This window comes from Hyla sarda, chromosome 1 (assembly GCF_029499605.1).
Source record: "Hyla sarda isolate aHylSar1 chromosome 1, aHylSar1.hap1, whole genome shotgun sequence".
Taxonomy (NCBI): Eukaryota; Metazoa; Chordata; class Amphibia; order Anura; family Hylidae; genus Hyla; species Hyla sarda.
The window spans coordinates 294,342,164-294,354,563 of NC_079189.1; positions in this window are offsets into that span (position 1 = coordinate 294,342,164).

Genomic DNA, 12,400 nt, shown 5'->3' on the forward strand with positions numbered 1-12,400 from the left:
GCTGCCTAATCTGGGGGACAACTATGCTCCTTAATCTGGGGGACAACTATGTTCCTTATCTGGGGGACAACTATGCTCCTAATCTGGGGGACAACTATGCTCCTAATCTGGTGGACATCTATGATACCTAATCTTGGGGACAAGTATGCTCCTAATCTGGGGGACCTCTATGCTGCCTACTCTGGGGGACAAGTATGCTCCAAATCTGGGGGACATCTATGCTGCCTAATCTGGGTGACATCTATGCTGCCTAATCTGGGGGACATCTATGCTGCCTAATCTGGGGGACAACTATGCTCCTAATCGGGGGGACATCTATGCTGTCTAATCTGGGTGACATCTATGCTCCTAATCTGGGGGACATCTATGCTGCCTAATCTGGGGGACAAGTATGCTCCTAATCTGGGGGACATCTATGCTGCCTAATCTTGGTGACATCTATGCTGCCTAATCTTGGGGACAACTATGCTCCTAATCTGGGGGACATCTATGCTGCCTAATCTGGGTGACATCTATGCTGCCTAATCTGGGGGACATCTATGCTGCCTAATCAGGGTGACATCTATGCTGCCTAATCAGGGTGACATCTATGCTGCCTAATCTGAGGGACAACTATGCTCCTAATCTGGGGGACATCTATGCTGCCTAATCTGTGGGACATCTATGCTCCTAATCTGGGGGACATCAATGCTGCCTAATCTGGGGTACATCAATGCTGCCTAATCTGGGGGACAAGTATTCTCCTAATCTGGGTGACATCTATGCTGCCTACTCTGTGGGACATCTATGCTGCCTAATCTGGTTGACATCTATGCTGCCTATTCTGGGGGACAAGTATGCTCCTAATCTGGGGGACATCTATGCTGCCTAATCTGGGGGACATCTATGCTGCCTAATATGGGGAAAACTGATGCTTCTGGCCTTGGGCCTATAATTTTTTGAAGTTTAGCAGTAGCTAAATACATGCTTAATGCAAATGACAACATTGATCTTTATATGTAAGCGGTTATGAAACCCTCCTGGGTACTGCGAATGACTGCTCCAGACTCATTCTGTGTCTTTCAGGAACTACTTGCCTCCCTGGTGCCTCTGGCCTTGGGCCTTACATTTTTAGATGTTTAGCAGTAGCTAAATACATGCTTAATGCAAATTTCAACAATGATCGTTAAATTCTCGGCGCTCTTCCAGGGCCTTCTCCTACCCCGCCTGGGCCGATCCGAAGACCTCACTAACCAACTCACTTACTAATCCAATCGCTTATAGCGACAGGTGGTGTGTACAAAGGGCAGGGATTTAATAAACGCCAGCTTATGACCCTCACTTACTGGTAATTCCTCATTTTAAGGTTAAATAATTGCAATCACAGATCCCTATCACGAACTGGTTTCAGCGTGCAACACGCACCTGTCCTTGAAAGATAGAGAGACGCTAATCCGTTCAGTGGAGCGCTAGTGCGGCCCAGGACATCTAAGGCCATAACACACCTGTTATTGCTCGATCTCGCAATTGATCAGGCAAGTTAAGGGGTTATTAAAGCCCCTTGGGTACTGCAGAGGCCTATTCCTGACTGCTCCTGGTGCAATGTATGGGGTAATTAAACACTCTTGGGTAGTGTTATTGTTAAATTTACTGGTAATTTTATCAGTAATAAAATTGAATTTTGCAGAATGCTAACCGTTACACAATGGAACGCTTGTTGCGTGTGATTTTTTAATGAAAAAAAAATAAATAAATAGATGGAGAGGGATTAACTCTGCTTAATCATTTTTGGCGATTAGAATCCTTTTGTGATCTGATTTTTTGGAGACAGATGCGCTTACACACATGTAATAATTTTTTTAACCAAATTTCAAACATTGTGTGGTTTATTATTTTTGAGAAGAATGTCTTTTGGTGGTCCACCATCCTGCATTATAGAGTCTTCTGAACTGCTGTATATGCATTTTTTTTTTTTTTTTAAAAGGTATTTTGTTGATTGTGAAGCCCGGATGACGGGCGTGCAGTGTGTACTCGTGCATCAGTCAACTCCAGTCTGTGTCCGTTAGGCAATATATGGGTTACTGATGCAGCAGAGGTGGGGCCTTGGTCTTGGAATTTCAATTATTTAAAAAAAATGGAACATATTGTGTAGTTTATTATATTAGAGAAGAATGTCTTTGGGTGGTCCACCGTCCTGCATTATAGAGTCTTCTGAACTGCTGTATATGCACTTGTTTTAACAAAAAGGTATTTTGTAAGACAATTTAAAAAAAAAATGTGTTTTTTTTGGGGTGGATTGTGAAGCCCGGGTGTGTACTCCTGCATCAGCCAACTCCAGGCTGTGTCTTTCAGGCAATCTATGGGTTACTGATGCAGCTGAGGTGGGGCCTGGGTCTAGGAATTTCAATTTAAAAAAAAAAATTCAACAATTGTGTGGTTCATTATTTTTGAGAAAAAAGTCTTTGGGTGGTCCACCGTCCTGCCTTATAGAGTCTTCTGAAATGTTGGATATGCGCTTGTGCTTACACAAAGTTGTAAATAAAAAAAAAATGTATACAATTTTGTTGATTTTGGGGCGGATTGTGAAGCCCTGTGTGTACTGGTGCATCAGCCAACTCCAGGCTGTGTCCTTCAGGCAATAAATGGGTTCCTGATGCCGCAGAGGTGGGTTCAGGGTCTGGGAATTTAAAATTTTTGGATTGCGGGTGCTACAAAAAAAGATGGACACACCCTAATCCGTTCAGTGGAGCGCGCCTGTGGCCCCGGACATCTGAGGGCATAACACACCTGTTATCGCTCAATCTCAGGAGAAGGGGAGTTCATCATCGGGAGAAGAGAGTTGCAGGTTGCCCTTGAGTCTACAAGGTGGTAGCACGGTTGGCAGTCAGCGTGGTGTGGCAGTAGTGGAAATTCTGGAGCCAAACGTGCCCGGGGGAGACCACCTGCTTCCCGGCAGCTTACCTTTCCGGGAGTTAGCGGGTTACCAGCACCGATCGATGAAAGATAGAGACACGCTAACCCGTTCAGTGGAGCGCACCTGCGGCCCCGGAAATCAGAGGGCATAACACACCTGGTATTGCTCTATCTCGCAATTGATCGTGCAAAGGTAGGGGGTTATTAAAGCCTCTTGGGTACTGCTGAGGCGTACTCTTGACTGCTCCTGGTGCAATGTATGGGGTAATTAAACACTCTTGGGTTGTGTTTTTTTTTTTTTTATTTACTGATAATTTAATCAGTAATAAAATTGAATTTTCCAGAATGCTAATTGTTACACAACGGAACGCTTGTTGCGTGTGATTTTTTAATGAACATTTTTTTAAAAATACGGACAGGGATTAACTCTGCTTCATCATTTTGGGAGAAAAAAGTCCTTTGGTGATCTGATCTTTTGGAGACAGATGCGCTTACACACATATCGAATTCGTTTTTGGTTAAAAATTTCAAACATTGGGTGGTTTATTATTTTTGAGAAGAATGTCTTTGGGTGGTCCACCGTCCTGCATTATAGAGTCATGTGAACTGTTGGATATGCGCTTGTTCTTACACAAAGGTATTTCTTAAAAAAAATTCTAAAATGTTGTTATTTTTTGGAGGGGATTGTGAAGCCCGGGTGTGTACTAGTGCATCAGCCAACTCCAGGCTGTGTCCTTCAGGTAATATATGGGTTCCTGATGCCGCAGAGGTGGGGCCTAGGTCTGGAAATTTCAAATTTTTGGATAGCGGGTGCTACCTATGAGAAATCTTTGACAAAAATTTCTCATTTTGTTGATTTTGGAGGGGGGATTGTGAAGCCCTGGTGTGTACTCTTGCATCAGCCAACTCCAGGCTGTATCATGCAGGCAATATATGGGTTACTAATACCGCAGAGGTGGGGCCTGGGTCTGTTAATTTCAAATTTTTGGATAGCGGGATCTACCAATGAGAAATCTTTGTCAAAAATTTAATATATTGTGTTGTTTTTTTGGGAGGGATTGTAAAGCTCTGGTGTTTATTGTACTACTGCATCAGCCAACTCCACGCTGTGCCATTCAGCCACTAAATGGTCTCCTCTTGCAGCCAACATGTCCACGCTATGTCATTCAGTCACTATATGGTCTCCTGACACTGATGACACCACCAGGCTCTGTCATTGTGCTGCTGTGCGGCAGTGATTCTAAAAGCGATGCCGGTAATCTGCATGCTATTCTGAATAACAGTATTATTTCACTACCCCAGCACACTCCATATGCGTTTTAGGACACAGCAAAGTGTTCTATACCCCTATAGAGGCTGTATGTAGGCTAGAAATAGCCTTTCTTAATATTGATTTGTCGCGAACAAATTCGTTTCGAAACAAACTTTTCGGGAAAATTCGGCGAATCGGCCGAATCGAATTTTTGAAAAGTTCGCTCATCTCTAGTGACTGATATAATAGAAATCCTAGTTAAAAAGGATATTTTGGCAACATTTAACCAAAGTTTACAACAGAACTAGAATACAGATGACCAGAAAAAACTTGTGTAGAGCAATTGGAAGTTTTTTACATAATTCTAACCACAAAAATGGAGATAAATTGGAGACAACTTTTTTTTTCCAGATGATGACTCCATATAGGAGATTAGGCTTAAAGGGGTACTCCGGTGGTCAACATGTTTTTCCGTTTTTGACTTAACCTATTTGTTTTGTTTAATTTGTATACTTGTTGTTTAGGCGACTCTATTTGCGTTCTTTATTGTCTTTTTATCCCCCACTTTGTTTTCCTATCTTTGCTTCTATTTCCTGTTTCTTGCTGTGCGGAAAACTACAAATCCCAGCATGCCACATGCCTTGCTGGTTTAGGGCGGCTCCTTTTTTTTGTTTGTTTGTTTGTTCCGCCCTTTACCCACCCTACTATTTTCCCGGGTCGGCCCCCTTATACACAGCACACTAATATAATCAGCCCTGGTTGGGATACACTGTCATACACACACAAAAGGGACTACAACTCCCAGCATGTGTCATTCAGGACTCTTCAGTCTGTGGTATAACACCAGCATGCTGCCTCTGTAGTCTCCTGGGGGTTGTAGTTCACCACACCTCTGTAGGGCATACACCAGTGTTTCCCAACAAGGGTGCCTCAGGGTGTTGCAAAATTACAACTCCCAGCATGCCCTGACAGCCTTTGGGCATGCTAGGAGTTGTAGTTTTGCAACAGCTGGAGGCACACTGGTTGGGAAACACTGGTGTAACAAGATGTGTATGCTGAATAGGCTAGAACAGTGTTTCCCAACCAGTGTGCCTCCAGCTGTTGCAAATCTACAACTCCAAACATGCCCAAAGTCTGTCAGGGCATGCTGGGAGTTGTAGTTTTGCAACAGCTGGAGGCACACTGGTTTGTAAACACTAGCATACACACACACACACACAACAGGGACTACAACTCCCAGCATGTGTCATTCAGGAGTTCCCCCTCCCCCTTCACATATAGAGATCATTCCCAGTATGAGATTTATTCCCCTGCAGTCCATACATCCCCAGCCGTACACCTTCTCATCCTCCCCTTCAGATAACACTTATCTTCTCTGTGAGGTCCTTCTCCTGTGCAGCTCTGTGTCCTTAGAATACAGAGCAGGGGGGAGGGGAGGAGCTGTGTACTCAGCTAGATGAGATGAGGGGGCGTGGCTTATTTTTCTTATGCAGACAGAGAGAAAAAAAAAAGCTGTGACATCTTGTCCACAACAGACTCAGAACTGTGGACAACAGCAAAAGAAAACCCTCTGAACTACAGAACTTCCTGCCCAACAAACAGGTAAGAAAAACACATACATGCTGCCAAAACATATAAGACATGTATATTGCAAAAAAACTAAACTTACAAAGAAAATGCCATATAGTCAAAAAAATGTGCCACCGGAGTACCCCTTTAAGTGCATGAAATAGTAAATGATGACACACTAGGTTGCATAACAGTGCAACTTCATCAATGTAGTCATTACTAATAACAGTTCCCTAAATACCATACCATGCATGCTGTAATGGCCAGCCTGTGAGCTAGATAAAAGTGGAATAAATAATGGACCGGCCATTAACTGATCAGTAACATACTTTTTAGATGGGTTGCCGGCCCCATGAGCTTATTACATGCTGTCGGCATATTTCATATATATTATATTTTATTGTTACAGTAACTTAGGTTCATATTCTCCATTTATCTGCTAGGTTTCTTGCGTAATTATGTTTTTAAATCATTTTCAGGGATGGATGTTACCTGGAGACTCTATTCCTCAGTGTCAGTCAGTCCATATAATAACACACACTTCAGTCCAAGAATTAGCTTCAACTTGAATTTCTATAGAATACTGCATCATTCCATTTTTTGTAACATCACAGGTATAGCAAGTCATATGTTCACCCAAGTGCATAGATCATAGACGTGGAGCAGCTGCACATCAAACTTCTCTTCACTCCATCAGGTGCCTCTATGTTTAGCAGCTGAATTCACTCCACGTCCACAGCAGAGTGAGAGAGATTCACCATGTGAGCAACAACAACGTTTCATGGGCCTCTGCCCCCTTTGTCAAGTGTGTGTCTACAATGGTCAGGTTAAACTAGATTCATATATTTCTAGTAACATTTTATATCACCCACAATTTTATTTACCAGCTAGTTACTACTCACCAAATAATTCTAGTAGTATTTTTTACCTCCTGTAATTTACCAACCAGTTACTATTTACGCCCCCTCCCATAGCGGGGGGGGGGGGGGGGGGGTGACGTCACATGGGGACAGAGTTGTGACGTCACAATACTCCAGCCCTGTGGTCGCCACCCAGCTGTTTGTGAGCTGGCACCACGACGTGCAGCTCAAACAGATGGGTGGCGAATACAAGATTGTGGGGGGTCCCCAGCGGCGGGACCCCTGCGGTGGGACATCTTATCCCCTATCTTTTGGATATGGGATAAGATGTCTCAGGGCCGGAGTACCCCTTGAAAGCACATGTGCTGAGGGTGTGATGAAGGGCAGATGTTATTACCCTGGGGCAGATTGCATTTGTGATGCCAGAGCGAGGTTAACCTCTGCACCACCAGAGGTAGGGCCGCTGGATCCTGGGCTAGGCGCGGGGCAAATAATGACTCTGATGCCAAGTTACGGAACACTGAGGAATTGGGGCGGAAATCAGGCAGAAATTTTCTGCCTCAAAATATTGTTACTTTTCCACAAGAACTCAGAGAGATTTTGCGCTGAATTTTGCACGGAATTGGCGCGGAAATCACGTGGAATTCTGTGCGGAATTCCACGCGGAAATGCAGGTTTCATGCGGAGGAGGAGTATCAAGTATTTCTATTCATAAATTTTTTTTTTTTTTCATTCGGAAATTCCACGCAAATTCCGCGCGAATTCCGCGCCAATTCCGCGCGGAAATGCTTCTGAAAAATATAACATTGATCTCTATGGGAGAACGACGCTGATTCCGCCTGAAAGAAAGAACATGTTCTTTCTTCAAGCGGAACAGACTTCCTCGTCAGAATTCTGCTTGAGGAAATTCCTCAGTGTGAACTGAGGGGCAGAAATTCTGCACAGCTCTATGGGGGTTTTCACTGCTGAATGATTTAGAGAGGAAAAAGCGAGCAGAATTACTCGTGGAAATTCCTCTCCAATTCCTCAGTGTGAACATACCCTAAAAGTACTAGCAGGAGGGTGCTGTAAAAGTGCAGAGCCTAGGATACAGAGATGTCTGGCAGAGATAAGCCATGGCTGGAGGAAGCCAGTATGTCCATCTGGGCTGGATGGAGGAGTGGGGGAAAGAAAGAAAAAAAAAAACTCCAGGAAGATGGCGTCTGTGAGTCATTGGATGTCAATAGAACCACAATAATGAGGGGGAGGGGGGAGTCACATGGGGTAATAGTTCTAAATTTGTCCTGAGCCTATGGGACTGTAGCTACGCCCCTGGCAGCATCCATGGCTAAAGATACACTCCAGAATTTAAAGATGACAAGTAGTTAAATCTGTAGTTTAATAAACCCAAGAAGTACTTGTAGAGGTTGTTTCCTGAGTGGCCAGTTATAGGTTATTTTCTGAATAATTTAAAACCGTAGAATAAGAGCAAAATTTTCTACCTTGTTTGTCCGCTCTAAAGAGATGGAAAATTACAGGTTTGTGATAGAAAATAAATAAGAAGGCAGGAATGAAAAGAAAAGTGGGTGCAATGTTATAGAATATTGAAGAGAGCTGAATTATGTAAACAAAATGTATTGCTAAAATACTGAAAAAATGAGAACCACTTAGGGTGCCTTCATAATGTGTGTGGGAGGATTTCCCTGTGTAAACCCAGGCCGATTTGTGGCCCCGTTAGCCAATATTATTATCCTGCTCATTCTGGCAGCAAGCTTGGTGCTGAGGCGATGCTATAGAAGCATGCTGACATCACGGCTGCTGCTGTCTCACTCATCTTTGGTATTGTGTTAAAGGGGTACTCCGTGGAAAACTTTTTTTTTTTTTTAAATCAACTGGTGCCAGAAAGTTAAACAGATTTAAAAATTAAAAGAAAAAGGAAGGTTATGTGCAGCTCACAATTAAATATTCCCTGAGGTCAAATGGACAAGCAGCTATACCCAAGCTGCAATATACAAATGTCGAAAAAAGAGGTTTTTTTTTTTACAGACCTCCAGGAGAATAAATGCTATAATTACTGCAGTAGTAAAAGATCGTGCTTCAATTATAATTAACTATAATGTATTTTATTAAAAATTCTGATATACGTATAGATAATTGTATTTTCCCCCACAGAGGGCCCTTGTGGAGGAGATAAACAGTATATATCTTACAATAAAATAAGAAAATTAAGAGTATTAAGAATTAAAAAATGAATGAAATTCATCACTGATGTATAAACTGTATTGAATGGGTTAAGTCCTTTTGTGCAATCCTGCTTAAAACAAAAGTTCTTGGCAGTTCATAGTAGTAGATAATATTAGATACAGTTGCAGTTGGCTTCCTTTGAAAATGAAAGTATAAAGACACAATGTATCAGCAATTGACAGTCTTAGTGATATACAGTGTTACCCGTCCTTAGCAGAGATCACAGCTCAGGTTTTGCTGGTTTGTGAGAGGCTTTAAGGCGCTGACAGCTCTGATTGATGTGGCTGCAGAGAGGTACGTGCTGGAGGGAGCAGGTCACGATTGTGCTAGTGACCAGGTCTTTGGCAAAGGGAAGCTGTTCACTGCAGCTAATAGCCTCGTGGTGCTGGCGTGTGACGTCAGGAGTTCCCGGGTTCTCTCCTCCAAATCTCTCTGACTTAATGGACCGGGCTGGATTAGGCTGTAATGCTGGATTAGATCGAGGAAGCTTTCAATCCTTTGGATACAGGATATGCAGATACCGCTAGGTTAGTTAAGCAGTTCAGATGTAGAGGTTTTTCAGTGATGAAATCACAAACTAGACGCGTTTCAGGGTTCTATACTACAGTGAACAGCTTCCCTTTGCCAAAGGCTCTCTCCTGGTCACTAGCACAATCGTGACCTGCTCCCTCCAGCACGTACCTCTCTGCAGCCACATCAATCAGAGCTGTCAGCGCCTGAAAGCCTCTCACAAACCAGCAAAACCTGAGCTGTGATCTCTGCTAAGGACGGGTAACACTGTATATCACTAAGACTGTCAATTGCTGATACATTGTGTCTTTATACTTTCATTTTCAAAGGAAGCCAACTGCAACTGTATCTAATATTATCTACTACTATGAACTGCCAAGAACTTTTGTTTTAAGCAGGATTGCACAAAAGGACTTAACCCATTCAATACAGTTTATACATCAGTGATGAATTTCATTCATTTTTTAATTCTTAATACTCTTAATTTTCTTATTTTATTGTAAGATATATACTGTTTATCTCTTCCACAAGGGCCCTCTGTGGGGGAAAATACAATTATCTATACATATATATATATCAGAATTTTTAATAAAATACATTATAGTTAATTATAATTGAAGCACAATCTTTTATTACTGCATTAATTATAGCATTTATTCTCCTGGAGGTCTGGACAAAAAAAAACTCTTTTTTCTAGATTTAAAAATTACTTCTATTAAAAAATCTTAATCCTTTCAGTACTTATTAGCTGTTGAATACTACAGAGGAAATTCTTTTCTTTTTGGAACACAGTGCTCTCTGCTGACATCTCTGTCCATTTTAGGAACTGTCCAGAGCAACATATGTTTGCTATGGGGATTTTCTCCTACTCTGGACAGTTCTTAAAATGGACAGAGATGTCAGCAGTGTTCCAAAAAGAAAATAATTTCCTCTGTAGTATTCACTAGCTAATAAGTACTGGAAGGATTACGATTTTTTAATAGAAGTAATTTACAAATCCAAAAGGATAGGGGATAAGATGCCTGATCGCAGGGCTCCCGCCATTGGGGACCCCCCGCATTCTTTCATGCATCTCCCCACTATTATCAGCCTCCGGAGCAAACATCGATCCTGGTCTGATGAATCACGATCACAGGGCCGGAGTATTGTGATGTCACCGCTCCGCCACCGTGTGACGAGGGGCAACTGTCACTCCCCCTCCCATGGGCTTGCATTGAGGGGGTGGAGACATAATGTCACGATACTCTGGCCCCGTTATCGTGATTTATCAGAGCCGGAGAGATGTTTGCTCCGGAGGCTGATGATAGCAGGGTGCTGCATGAAAGTATGCGGGGGTCCCCATCGGTGGGACGCCCGCAATCAGGCATCTTATGCCCTATCCTTTGGATGGGGGATAAAATGTCTTAGGGCCGGAGTACCCCTTTAAAAAATAAAATCCTGACGTTATTTTTCCAGAAACTTATTAGTGGTGTCAGAAGGTACTTTCTTTTAAAGGAAAACTGTCAGCCTGTCCACCCACACTAAATACAATGCACTGGGTTATAGTGCGGGTGAACAGAAGTCCAACGAGCGGTCACTTACTTAAATATGTCCAGCAGGTCCTGAGATATGTTCCCCAGAAGATCATCTGCTGAATTCAGTGAATTGCACAGGGGGCGGAGCTTTGTCAGCTCTATTTACATATTCATTGTCTGTGACTCCACATCCTAGTGAAGTGGAGCCACAGACAATGAATATGTAAATTGAGTGGGTGGAGCCCCTGCCTCCTGTGTGCAATTTACTGAATTTAGCAGATGATCTTCTGAGGGGACATATCTCAGGACCTAGTAAGCATATGTAAGTAAGTGACGACCCCTCATTGGACTCCTGTTCACCCACACTATAACCCAATGTATTGTGTTTAGTGTGGGCGAACAGGCTGACAGTTTTTCTTTAAGAGGCCATGGGTGGGTCACTCTCTATACTCTAATTATGCCTGGGGGTTTCTGTCTCAATGGCTAAGGCTCATCCCTTCCAGTTACTAGATGTTCAGGTAGATATTATGGGCCATTTTGTGTTATTGCATGTCCTGATTTGGAGTCAGGCCTATGTCCTAGTGAGCGTGTAAAGGGATTAGCGAATCGAATCTGACGAATCCGAATTTGTTACGAATTTGAGGAAAAATTTGATTTGCAACAATTGTGTATATATCGCCGCGATTACACTGCGCAAATTGTTTCATTAAACTCCATTTAGTGCGGTCCAGGCTCCAGGGCATCTAAAATGGCAGATCCACATGTGAGGACATGGGGCAAGGAATCCTGGGAAGGCGGGAACAAGGGTAGGCGGGATGACCCTGAATCACATGCAGCATGCAGCCTATCAGCAGCCAGTCAACCCTATTATGTCACAGCCCTATATAATCCGCCGCCATATTGCGGCCAATCACTTCAGCCTTTCACTGCAGAGAGATAGATAGAGACAGACAGCGCTGTGTGTTGCACAGAAAAGCTTTTTTCCAGCAGTGATTCATCTCCCAGTCAAGCCAGGGTTCTGTAGCACAGAGTGAGGGCAGATAGCAGTGTGTGTTTCACAGAAAAGCATTCTAACTGCAGCAATTCACCTCCCAGACACTGTCTACAGCATTCTATTACAGAGAGGGAGAGAGAGCAGTGTGTTGCACAGAACAGCAGCGATTCAACCTCAAGCACAAATCCTGACTAGAAGAACTGATAGGAAAGGGAGTGAGATTGAGAGAGTGCAATTTTGGGTGTAGTACACAGCGACTGTGTGCTGCAGCACTGGTGTGTACTGCTGGTGTTGTGCGCAAATACTTTTTTAAGCGTACTGTAGCACATTTATCTCCCCATTTGCATACAACATACGTACGTCTAAGTGGTGTACTATTTTGTACATTTTAAAGTCTCAAGGGCCTAGATACTGTGAAAGGCCAGGCAAAAGTACTCACCGGCTGTTGTACACAAATACTTTTTCAAGCGTACTATAGCGCATTTTTCTCTCCTCATAAGTGCATACCACATACGAACATCTAAGTGGTGTACTCTTTTGTTACTGTTAAAGTCTCAAGGGCCTAGATACTGTGAAAGGCCAGGCA